We start from the raw sequence: 13187 nt of genomic DNA, 5'->3' as shown, positions 1-13187 counted from the left end.
GGAAACACAGCTGTCTGGTCCCCATGCATCTCTATGGGGGAAAATCGGATGGGAACGTACTGTCGGTTCGTTCTCATCCGATCCCATCCAATCCCATCCGCTGGGCGGATGTAAAATAGGGTTTCCATCCGTCCAGATTTGACGGATCGGATGTCAGCAGACATGTCTCTGCTGACATCCGATGCCCCATAGGGATGCATGGGGGGGACCGTTCAGATCCGCCAAAAAAAAAAAAAAACGGACAGGCGGATCTGAACGGTCTGCCTGTGTGAAAGAGCCCTAAGTGTGAATGAACCCTAATGGGCAGGAAAGAGTTCAACAGATACTTCAACTTTTTTTTTGCACTTTCAGCTGCTCATGAAAACCCTTACTATGTCTCATATTCAAGTTCATCCCTTGTCTTTCCTCTGGTTTATCTGGCCCCCAAATTGCTGCCCCCCCTCCATCCTGTCTTTCCGGCTTTACAGTGGCTCCTTTCCCTTACAGGGTCATGTGGAGGCACCCTATTGGGTGCTCTCTGGGGAACAGGACTACATGATGACATGAGGATGCTGCCTGTGCCCACGTGTACAGACAGCCTGGACATCAAGCCAAGCAGCACCTGATCATTGGCCAGACATCATCAATGAATGAGCAGACATGCGTGCTAATGTAACAACTAATGGGAACATGCAATCCCGAATACTGTGATAAGGTGACTTGAGATTGAGTTTAGAGAGCTCTCCCTTCCCGAAACGTTCCTCTATGTGGCAAGGAGGAAGACTTAAGGCCCGTACACACGATAAGAAAATCCGTAGGGAAAATTCGTCCGACAACCGATCTGTCGATTTTCGGATTGTTAGTATGGTGCTTTCGACAGCCGACTCCGACTTTTCGGCTGACAAAATCCTGATGTGCAGGCTATATCATTTTTGACGTCCGTCAAAACAACGTCCGATTTTCGTCTCATTAGTACAGATTTCAACGGAAAAAAATCTCAAGAGCAAGACTAGGCATGCTCAGAGACGAAAGAACACATACAAAGCAATCCAACACATGACATCACTACTGAAGTAGAATTCTGTCGTACGGGAAAATTCGTATGAAAATAACCTCTTCACTTTCCACATCAGACTAGCATGCCACAAACAACGGACGACAGATCGTTCCATAATCCGATCGTGTGTACGGGGCTTAAGAGTGCACCTATATTATTGTGAGTCTTTCTACACTTTTTGGCTTAATTTGTTTGATTGACCTATGCTACATTAATCTGTAGCAAGTTGTTTTAACTAAAAATGACAAGTACTACTTTGCTAGTGGGTGCCCTGTAAAGGGAATACTTTGCATTTTAATTACTGTTAGGGCTAGCTTCCTATTTTCCCACAGTTCCCAGCTTCAGGAGGAAGCCATCAAAAACTGCCCGCGTAGACTTCAGCAATGAGCAAACAGACCGCAAAAAAGGCAGCTGTGCTTGCAGAGACAATGTGCTGTAAGTTCCATATGAACTTCTGGCTGAGGCACACTCTGACACCATGGCAAGAGGACATTCAGAGACATAGAAGGGTTGCCAACTTATTATTTTAATTACATTTTTTATTCATAAGTAACAGGTTGTATGGCTGATAAAAGCCAGACAATGCCCTGGTGAATCTTACTACCAGGGAACATGTAAAATTTACACATGTAAGTAATTAAATACATTGTGTAAGTCATTAGAAGTTTAGTTCAGTTCAGTGTTGGACCCTAGGATTAGGTAGTTACTAACATAAAATGTTATATACACTTTCTAATACAGTTAAAACTAAGCAGGTACCGCACCATAACTGCTTTTGATTTGTTTAAAAAAAATGGTCTCTCTTACCTTTTTTTACAAGGTAAAAAGTTTTGCCATGTGACCAATCATCTCTTCTTCCTGATAGTGGGGGTACAGGGTTACAGGACTCTGTGCAGACACCCAGTGTGCCTATATTCCATAGTCTGTTCAGGATGTTCAAGAGACAGACTGTGATTGGGAGTGGGTGTGCTTTATGCAAAGGTCCAAATCATTTGGTGGAGGGGGGATTCTGGTGAGAGTTTTTTTTTTTTTTTTTTTTTAGGTGTTGGCCTTGGTTCCAGTGAAGAGAACTCTTAAGGCATCAAAATACCAAGATATTTTGGACAATTTCATGCTCCCAACTTTGTGGGAACAGTTTGGGGATGGCCCCTTCCTGTTCCAACTTGACTGTGCACCAGTGCACAAAGACATAGAAGAGTTAGTTTGGGTTGGAGGAACTTTACTGGCCTGCACAGAGCCCTGACCTCAACCCGAGAAAACACTTTTGGGATGAATTATAGCGGAGACTGCAAGCCAGGCCTTCTCATCCAACATCAGTGCCTGACCTCACAAATGCGCTTCTCCAAGAATGGTCAAACATTCCCATAGACACACTCCTAAACCTTGTGGACAGCCTTCCCAGAAGATTTGAAGCTGTTATAGCCGCAAAGGGTGGGCCAACTCAATAGTGAACCCTACCGACTAAGACTGGGATGCCATTAAAGTTCATGTGCGTTTAAAGGCAGGGATCCCAATACTTTTGACAATCAGGGTAGGACTGGGAAGGGGGGGCTGGGTGGCAATTGCCCCCTGGGTCGCTCTGATGCCGGCTAAAAAGGCCGGACTCAGGGCTGGATTAATGTAGGGGCCAGACACTGTATACAGCTGCCGGTCGCCACTACACAATTTTATATTTGCAGAGCTACAGCAGAGCAATATGAGTGTGCAGAGCATGCTCCTGCACCCGGCCGGCACGATACTAACACAGTCACTTCCCTGTCAGGCAAGGTGATCTCCGCCCAACAGGAGCTTCCTAGGCCCCGCCTGGCGTGATGTCATGTACTTTTGTTAACCACTTCAATACAGGGCACTTTCGCCCCCTTCCTGCCCAGGCCAATTTTCCCCTTTTAGCGCTGTTGCATTTTGAATGACAATTGCGCGGTCATGCAACACTGTACCTACACCAAATTTATGTAATTTCCCCCCCCCCCCACAAATAGAGCTTTCTTTTGGTGGTATTTGATCACCTCTGGGTTTTTTCCTTTTTTGCTAAACAAATAAAAAAAGACCGAAGAGTTTGAAAAAAAAAAAAAAAAAAGTTTTTTGTTTATGTTATACAATTTTGTAGATAAATAAGTTTTTTCCTGCACTGATGAGCACTGATGAGACTGCACTGACAGGCACTGATGTGGAGGCACTGATAGGCACTGATAGGTGGCACTGATAGGCAGCACTAATGGGCACTAATAGGCGGCAGTGGTGGGCAATAATAGGCACTGGTGGGCGACACTGATAGATGGCAATGATGGGCACTGGGGGGCAGCACTGATGGGGAGGGCAATGAGGGGCCCTGATTGCCATCCCTGGTGGCCATAGTGGGCATCCTTGGGGTCATAGGTGGGCATCCCTGGTGGTTCTAGTGGCACCCCCCCCCCCCCCCGAGGGTCTGCACTGGTAATCAATGATCTGATTACCAGTGCCGACCCCCCCCCCCCCGTCAGGGGAGCCACCGATCGGCGCTCCTTTACTCGTGCCTGTCAGGCACGAACTAAGGAAATCCGATCAACGGCTGTTTCTGTTTACTATGTGACCAGCCGTGATTGTGATTGGACACGGCTGGTCACATGGTAAAGAGCCGAGATCGGAGATGCAGGGAGTCAGACTGACTCCTCGCATCACCGATCACCGCTCTGCGCGCCCCCGGGGGCGTCATATGACGTCCGGTCAGGATAATACAACCACAATCCCGCCGTCAATTTGCTATAGGGCGGGCGGGCGGGATGTGGTTAAACCTCCTTTGTTGCTATTAACATTTAATTATGTTACCATGTTGTAACATATTTGTCTTGCTTCATAACATCAATATCTATTATAAAACCAGGTGGGCATGGATGGTGAGCTGATTCAATGGGCCACTTAACTGGACTTGCCCCCCAGGCCTAAGGCTGCCAGCCCTCCCCTGTTGACAATATAGTGGATGTCAGGGATATGCAAACTGTGGCCCTCCAGCTGTTGCAAAACAAGTTTCATCATGCTTTTGCCTCTTGTTGTCATGCTTGTGGCTGTCAGAATCTTCTTATGCCTCATGGGACTTGTAGTTCTGCAACATCTGGAGGGCCACAGTTTGCATATCCCTGGTGTATGCGATCACACACATAGAAAACATACAGCATACACTTTAAAGCAGAATTTCAGAAAGGCTCTAACCTTGATGCCTGTACCTTGCTTAACTGTCGTTCTCCACCTTGATGCTACTAATCTGACACCTTGTTTTTCATCTATTGATGACCCCAGCCAGCGGTGGACATAGTCAGTAAGGGCCCCTGTGCAGAGATGGTGCTAAACCATGGGTGTCCAACCTTTTGGCTTCTCTGGGCCACATTGAGTGTAGAGAAATTTTCTCGGGCCGCATATAAAATATATACTATAGTTAAGGTTTATAAGTAATAAAATGCCGCCACGTCCTTCTTGCGCCGCCACACACCCCACACTAATTTAACACAACTAGAGGGTGATCAAATGAAATGGAATCAGTATACAGAGGTTTACTTCTTCTGAGAGATATTAAAGGAACACTAACCACAATGACCACTTCAGTGATTTGAAATGGTCATGGTGGTAGGAGTCAGAAACACTGCACATGCTCGCCCCCCCCCCCCCTCCGAGGCAGTTTCTGCCTACCGTTAATTAGAAGCCACTGTGGCCATGCCCCCGATCCAACTTCCTTCCTCCCCAGCAAAAAAAAAAAAAAACAACTGTCAGGGGGCAGTGGGCCGCATTGCCTGGGGTTCCCGGGCCGCATGTGGCCCCGGGGCTGCAGGTTGGACATGCCTGTGCTAAAGCAATCATTATTTTCAAGAATAAGGGCCAATGGAAGCTGAAGGCTAACATTCACATGGCTAACATGGATAACAATCATAACGGCAAGCAATACATGCACCGGAGCTCAATGAATTGTGAGATAAAATAATGATCCTTGAGAAAATTTCACTTCATGAAAAAAATCCAACCCAAATGATATTTATGTTTTTGAGCTGACTTTTTAGGAGAACATTTTCATTAGTGGAATTAAAATAACTAACTTAATGAATTGAGCCTAAAATAAAAATCACTGGCACATAACTATACCACATTTAACTGCAACAACACATTATGCTGTATCATGCCATTACAACAAATTATGTAAATAGTCGTAAAAAACATATGGCACTGTAATAGCAAATAATATTAACCAGTAACTGCACATTATATCACCCAGCAAATTCACAGTACATAGACTGCAATAACACATTCTTTGCCCAGCTAAACCACACTGTGCTACAAAAAGTCATTTACAGTATATTAACTAGCAACATTTTATACCACCACCATTCTCTCTAATGTGAGCACCCCCTATTTTCAGTTCCTCCTTCTTGGGAAGCTCACCCCAAATTCACCCAGCAAATTTAGACTTCTTCTCCTATCAATGCCCACCTGCACATTGTCATTGACGCTCGGTTGCAAGGGGTATTTACACAGGCCACTGATGTAAAAGGGTATTTACATTGACTGCCAATGTTCTTAATAGCATGGCGGATGTTATAAATACCTCAATTACATTGGTGGTCTTTGTAATTTCCCCTGATGCATTAGTGGTCATTGTAAATGCATCTGTTACATTGCTGGTCAATGTAATCCCATTTTGCATTGATAGCAACTGTAAATTCCGCTTTTACATTGGTGGTCAGTGTAAATTCCTCTGTTCAGCGATAGAAGGGCCCTGTTACATGATTAGCGTAAGGCGAAGCACGCCCAACCATTGGTGTTCAGTGGAAGAAGGCCCTATTACATTGCTGTTGTTGGGGGAAGTGCCCCTATTCACCAGTGTCAGTAGGAAAAGGACTCCATGATTTGTGGTCAGTGGTTACTTACCTGAAATAGAAGCTCCTCTAGACATGCTTATTCCCACACCATTAAATACAAAATGTATCAGCGCTGCTCAATAAATATGCCTAACCCAGTATTATATGATTAAGTTATTCCAATTAAATAAATAAGTTATTGAAGTGCTGGATATTACTAACACAATAATCCCAACAAATATATGTGCAATATATTATATCAAAATAATAATAAAAGTGCTAATAAATCACATAAATAGTACATATCACCTTAATTGTATATCCACATCCAGCTTTTGAGAATGCTCTGATTGGCAGAGCGAAACGCGTCAAGCCGTCAGTCTTACGTACCACGTCAGCCCCGGGTTCCGGCTTTTGGTGTTTACGGGTGGAACGCACAGCCATGTTTGGCATCCCGCACCAGGAAATATTATCGCTTGTGATCTTCCAATATGCTGTAAGTGCAACCTTTTTAGCCTTGAATAAAGTTTAGATGTACTGCACGATGAAGGTCTCTCTCTCTCTCTCTGTTAAATCTTATTTGGGGAAATCGATCCTGGATGCTCTGGGCTGGAGATTGCTGTAGAAATACACAAGTGCGTGGTGCTATTATCCGGTGACTACCTGCTAAACAGACCTGTGAGGAATTCATTATAAGGCTGGTTTGCATCAGTCGTCTGGTGAGTAGGGGACCGAGAGGGGAGCACCTGATTACATCACTGAGCACCGGCACTTTGGATGGTTAAGTCTACAGACAAGCACTGAGCACTTTTTTTGGAGGATTTATTTATATATTGAAATTAGCACTGGACACTTTTGAAAATAATTTATTTATTTTTTTACCATTTTTTAAGAACACTGGACACTTTATTATACTCATAGTGATATGTATTAATTTTGAAGAGTATATATTTATATAATATTCTGTATGAGCACTTTATATATGGATGTGGATATACATTTATGGTGATATGTACTGATTTATGTGATTTATTAGCACTTTTATTATTATTTTGATATACTATATTGCACATATATTTGTTGGGATTATTGTGTTAGTAATATCCAGCACTTTAATACCCAACTTATTTATTTAATTGGAATAACTTAATCATATAATAATGGGTTAGGCATATTTATTGAGCAGCGCTGATACATTTTGTATTTATTGGTTTTAAAAAAGGTACTCCCCCTTTTTTTATTAGCAGCAGCTTATGTAGACTAATATTTATGTATTCATCTATTTAATTCCTAAGCGCTGGCATCTCTTTGCATATTCCCACACCATACATGCCAGAACTATAAGAGTAACCTTAGGTGCTGCCTGCAGACTTAGAAACCACTGGGTACTTTTATTCTTTAAAAATACCCTGGCCATTATCTGGCCACTGAGGTTCTAAGGTCCATTTCAGGCAGAGGCAAACCCTACCCATATTGGGCATCAGAAACCCAAACGTCCCTGCACCAGCTGTACAGCTCACATATCCACCACTGACCCAAGCCTATGACCTGACTCTCCCAGATCCCAGTGTTCCGTTTGCTGTATTCCTGTGTATCTCATCCCAACACTATCCAGTTTCAGGTGATGGATGGCAGTTGATCTAAGAACTAGCAGATATAGGAAAGAGCCACACTGGGGAAGGTGAGATATTTATTCGAGGGTAATGGATTAACACTACAGTCTTGTTTGATACCATTGGGTATATTGAAAACCATATACTAGTGATTGTTGGGTATCTATAGACAAGGTTTGAATGAAAGATTCCCAGACACCAAGGAGTTTTTGGACTAGTGATTCCTTGTGTAAGGAGGCCTTCGCCCAATCCATGTGGAAAACATAAGATAGTTTGCCTATAAATAAAGAATTGGTGGGGGGTTCCGGGTAGATCCACCTATGTAGAATGGCTTTCCGTGCTACAAGGGGCATAACAATGAGGAGTTCTTTACAGCCTCTTGATAGTATGACATTTTTTTAGAGGTCTATTAATTAGAGATCGACCGATTATCAGCAAAGCCGATATATCGAGGGCCAATATGCACTTTCCCCGATATATCGGAATCGGCCACCTTACCGATATTTCGGAAAGTGCTTGTACCGGAGTGATGCCTGCAGCTAGAGGCATCTACCCGGTACCGGTGTCCATAGCCTACGGTCGGCTGTCTCGTAATGACAACCAATGTGGCTGAGAAGCCGCTCGGCTGTCACTACAAGGAGCGGGAGGGGACGTCCCCCCCCTCCCGCCGCCTCCTGCGGCTCGCCCAGGTCTCCCATCCCACTGGAAGACCCAGGCAACCAGCCTGCACGGCCGCCGCAGACCCAATCAAAGCTGCATTTGGCTCTGATCGGGTCTCCATGCAAAAACCTGGAAGTGATGTCATGACATCACTTCCGGGTACTGGCGCCAGATTAGAAAAAAATGACAGCATTCAAAACAACCAAACTTGGCGTTTTGAATGCTTTTAAGTGCAGAGGAGGGGTTTGGGGTCTTTTGGACCCCATGATTCCTCCACAAGAGTACCTGTCAAGTAAAAAAAAAAAAAAATTTTTTTTTTTTTTTTCCAAACAAGTTTATTTCAATTAGCAAATTAGAGAATACAAGGTTTGGCAACATTTCTGAAATAACATTATAAAAATAAGACATTGAGTGCCGGTTCACATACACGCGACGCTACTTCCCGGGGCGACCTCAGAGATCGCGGTGCGAGCAGCGTGCCGCAACCTCGGAGCGGCCGCCACGGACTTCATAACATTGAAGTCTATGGCGGTCGCCTCCTGGTCGCCCCAAAGAAGCTCCGGACCCTTTTTCTAGGTCGGAGCGACTTGTGTCGCTCCTATTAGAACGGGTCCGCAGCTTCTCTATGGGAGGCGACCTGCGGCGACCTGTGAGGTGACCAGTGTGAACCAGGACTTACATATTGACATATTGAACAGTTCAAAATACTTGTAAAGGAATAAAGGAAAAGAACATACTGAGGCGAATTGTCAGTTGGAACATAGTAAATAAGTAAACAATGGGCTTTTCAACAAATCCGAAAGAAGTTAAAATATGAAGAATATATAGCCCATGACTGCAAACTAATTATGTTTTTTAGATGTACGAAAATACCGGCCCCTATCGGCCGATACCGATACGCGATAACCAAAATATCGGTATCGGCAATGAAAAAACGATATCGGTCGATCCCTACTATACATTTAGGTAAAAAGAGGGGTAACTGGGGAGAAAAGAATGACAAAGGGATTTGGTTCCAAAAGAGGGGCAGTCCCTCCAAATGAAGGACAGTTGGGATCCATGCACATATGATACACATACCTCTGGTTGGGATCTGCACTGCTTTATGCCATTCTACTGCTTTATAACTATCTCAGCACTGCACAGTATTGGGAGATGTGCAGCTATGGCTTTATAATGTGTTGTAGGGATTTAAGAGCTCAATGAGAAGAGTCTGGTGTGTATTACAGAAGATATCCCCAGAGTTTCCATTAGGATCACATCTGATTAATGTACACTCTACATGTGATAATAGTTATGTACAAGCTGTCTCTTTCAATTTTCCCCTCTGCTATGATATGATTTACATTCCTGTGTAACACATCCAGCCTTATGCATTGAGCACTCTATAACAGTATTCATTAACTTCTTCTGTGCTGGCAAAATTGCGCAAGACATGTTGGCGTTCCTTACAAGAATGCTAAACAGGAGAGCTGTACAAATGTTCCTTCCCGACAACTGAAGAACAGGACACGCAGTGCAACATTTGTATTGATACACAAGGGTATTATGTAAAATTACTACTGCGCAAATAAATGAAATCAAAATTGGTGCTTGATTATCTTGATGCTACATGCCTCCTTCAACTCTATTCACCAAATACTGTAGATCCTAAAGTGAACCTGCCATTACTGATGGGGAAATTTCATATTCCCTTAATAACTGCTTCAATACCGGCCACTATTATCTCCCTTCCTGCCAATTTTCAGCTTTCAGCACTCTCACACTTTGAATGACAATTTCTCAGTTATGCGACACTGTACGCATATGAAATTGTTATTTTTTTTTTCACACAATTAGAGCTTTTTTTGGTGGTATTTATTCACCGCCGATTTTTTTTATTTTTTTCAAAATAAAGAAAAAAAGAACCAAAATAAAAAAAAAAAAAAAAAAACACGTTTTTCTTAGTTTCTGTTACAAAATTTTGCAAATAAATAATCTTTCTACATAAATTTAGGCCAAAATGTATACTACTACACTTCTTTGGTTAAAATAACCCAAATCAGTGTATATTATTTAGTCTGTAGGAAAGGTTTAGAGTCCAAAAACTATGGTCTGAAAATCGATCAATTCTGATGTACTGATGGTCTATCTCATTTCTTGAGGCTCAAAAATGCTAGAACAGTACAAATGTTCCCCAAATTACTCCTTTTTTAAAAGTAGACAGTCCAAGTTTTTTAGTAAGAGGCATGGTTAATTTTTGGAGTTGTAATTTTTTGTTACAATTCTTCTAAAAAATAAAGAATTGAAAAAAGTGTTTGTTTTTTTTTTTGCAATTTTTTTACAAACTGTCACCAGTGCAGTACAGTGTCATCGTACGACTGGTATGGCGGTGATCAGAGACACTGACAGGTGACAGCATGTAAAAAATATAAATATACAGTATCTCACAAAAGTGAGTACACCCCTCACATTTTTGTAAATATTTTATTATATCTTTTCATGTGACAACACTGAAGAAATTACACTTTGCTACAATGTAAAGTAGTGAGTGTACAGCTTGTATAACAGTGTAAATTTTGCTGTCCCCTCAGAATAACTCAACACACAGCCATTAATGTCTAAGCCTAGGATCCCACCACCCACGGCGTCAGAGGCTTTGACTTAAAGCGGAGTTCCGGCCTATTTTGCAACTTTAGTGATTCCTGGAGTGCTCGCTATGCTAATCAACAATTGGGCATTTTTTTTTCGGGGGTCCCTTACCTTATTTTTAGGGCATTTTTGATTGTACTTCCTCCTTCTCCCCCCTCTGTGGCCACCGCCACCACTTCCGCCTTTGCATTGCATCCTGGGAGCTGTTTGTCATCACTCTCAGGAGGCTGGAATCAGGAAGAACTCCCAGAACACTCCCTGGAATCAGGAAGAAGGACAAAGCAGATTACACTGCGGCTTCAGATGCCCACATCCAAGATGGCCGCACTCAGACAGCGTTTTTAAAAGTAAGATTTTGACTAAAATCCAATACTGTACCCCTTGTAAGTATGAGAATAGCAGTTCTGTAAAGGGCGATGGATTAGTATTATTGGGGTATTTTTTGTTAAAAAAGGTATCTGAGGCCGGAACTCCGCTTTAACTCCAATATTAGAACTCTCTATTGGCTACTAAGGCGTTCCACTAGAGAGAAAGTTCAGGGTTCTGCTTGCTGTGTGCAGCTATGAATAAGAGATTCCGGGCACACGTTATGTAGTTTTGGGACAGTTAATGGTACCTGGCCTCTTTTAAGTTCTAGGATTAGTTTTAAAAGTAAACCTTGGGGACAGGTTTGCTTTAAAACTAGAATAGATGTTTTCGATGAGTAGGGTTCCATGCATCAGCCCTGAGAGTCTAATGCTTCTAGGTTTAAGTGCTGAGAAGTGTAAATCCCTTAACAATTAACATGTCAGAGTGTTACAGTAACTATAGCGATATGGCTGTAATTATCGTAATGTCACTGTCAATATTATGATGCCATAGCGGCTATTGTGATGCCACGAATAATACCTTAAAGAAGAACTACACTGCATCTGAGCAGAACAAACTGAAAACGCTATTTAATTATTTTTTCTTATTCAAATCAAACTCACCTATCCATCCATGTCTTCATGCTTAATTTTGTTGAGAAATTTGAAATACACCTCCCGTGGCAATCTTCAGAAAAAGAAGATGTTTCATGTAGCATTTATTTCCTGGTATCCATCTACCCTTAGCTCAGGCATGCACACTGTTAGGTACCTGTTAGGTAAAGTCCGAAGTGGAGTTTGAGTGCTGAGGATTCAGGCGGAAACATATTCAGGGATCAGGCCGTCAACAGATTGGGCAAAGCGGTATCCAAACGTAATCCAAAGAATGGTCAGGCAGGCAGGCAGGCAGGCAGAAGTCATACACAAGCTGGCGGTGAAGTACAGATTTGGCAGGCTGAAGAGGGGTCAAGAATACAGGCAAAAGTTCATACACGAAAGTCTATCAAAGAGCAAGCAGCACACCCAGGAACAGGAAGATATTCCAAACAAACGGGCATTGAGGAACAGGAAGTGCTGCTTTTTGGAAGCTGAGAAAATTGTACATTGATCACAGCTGGTTAAATTGTACATTGTTTGCAGCTGGCAGCAGGTGGAGCTAGTGAGTCCAAAAGTAAAGCATCAGGCTAGAAAATCACTGCACAACCTCCAGAGCTTCTTTGTGGCACAACAGATAAGGCTGCAAGCTATGGAACAGAGAAGCTCCCGGTTCAAGGACACCCAGATACATGACACATGCAGTAGGGTCTGCTTAGTTGAGAAAAATCCCCTCCTAAAGACTCCTGGGATATACAGTATAACATCATTCATTGGCCTAGGCCTGGAAACCAGGAAATAACTGAAGAAATATGCAGACAACTGAGCTGGAGCCTAATAGCGCACAACTACTCCAAAAGTCCCAACTCCTGTGGGGCGCCCTTCCCAATTGCCACCAGAGTACGGTGCAATGTACTCATCTATTCTATTGATTGAGTCACAGAGACATTGCTGTGAAGACTCCATGTTTTTGCAGCTTTCATAATCTATTTTGTATTGTTCTGCATTGTGCGCATGCTCTTTGTCAATCTGACCCTCTTTTGCATTATTGATTATAACCTTGCACCAGTTTAGTAAAGTACAAGTTACAGTTGCTGTCTGTTCGATCATTCAGCTGAATACGCATCATGGTTCATTTGTACCTCTGTCAAACTGTAATTGCTGGCTGTGTCTCCATTTAAAAGATCTCCTTCCACTTTCTGTCAATTTTTACAGTGAACAAGAAGCAGGGGAGGACTGGGTCAGGGGGCAGGGGGGCAATTGCCTGATGTCCTGTAAAAAGGCTGCACCGCTTCTGCCACAGACATGCCTAAAGGATTCCTGGTGAAGAGAAGTAAAAAGTCCCCGCCACTGACGTACTGAATGCGGGATGAAGACAAGGACAGACGCAGGCCTCCCTCCTAAGCATCTATGGTTTAAACTGTCTGAGCAGAGTCTGGTTCCATGCCCCACTGGAGACTCTCCTCCCCTGGCCAGCCCCAACCAG

Source organism: Pelophylax lessonae (genome assembly GCF_965119305.1).
Source record: "Pelophylax lessonae genome assembly, chromosome: 10".
In the NCBI taxonomy this organism is placed as follows: Eukaryota; Metazoa; Chordata; class Amphibia; order Anura; family Ranidae; genus Pelophylax; species Pelophylax lessonae.
The sequence above is the reverse complement of the archived record's forward strand: the minus strand, read 5'-3'. Positions refer to the sequence as shown.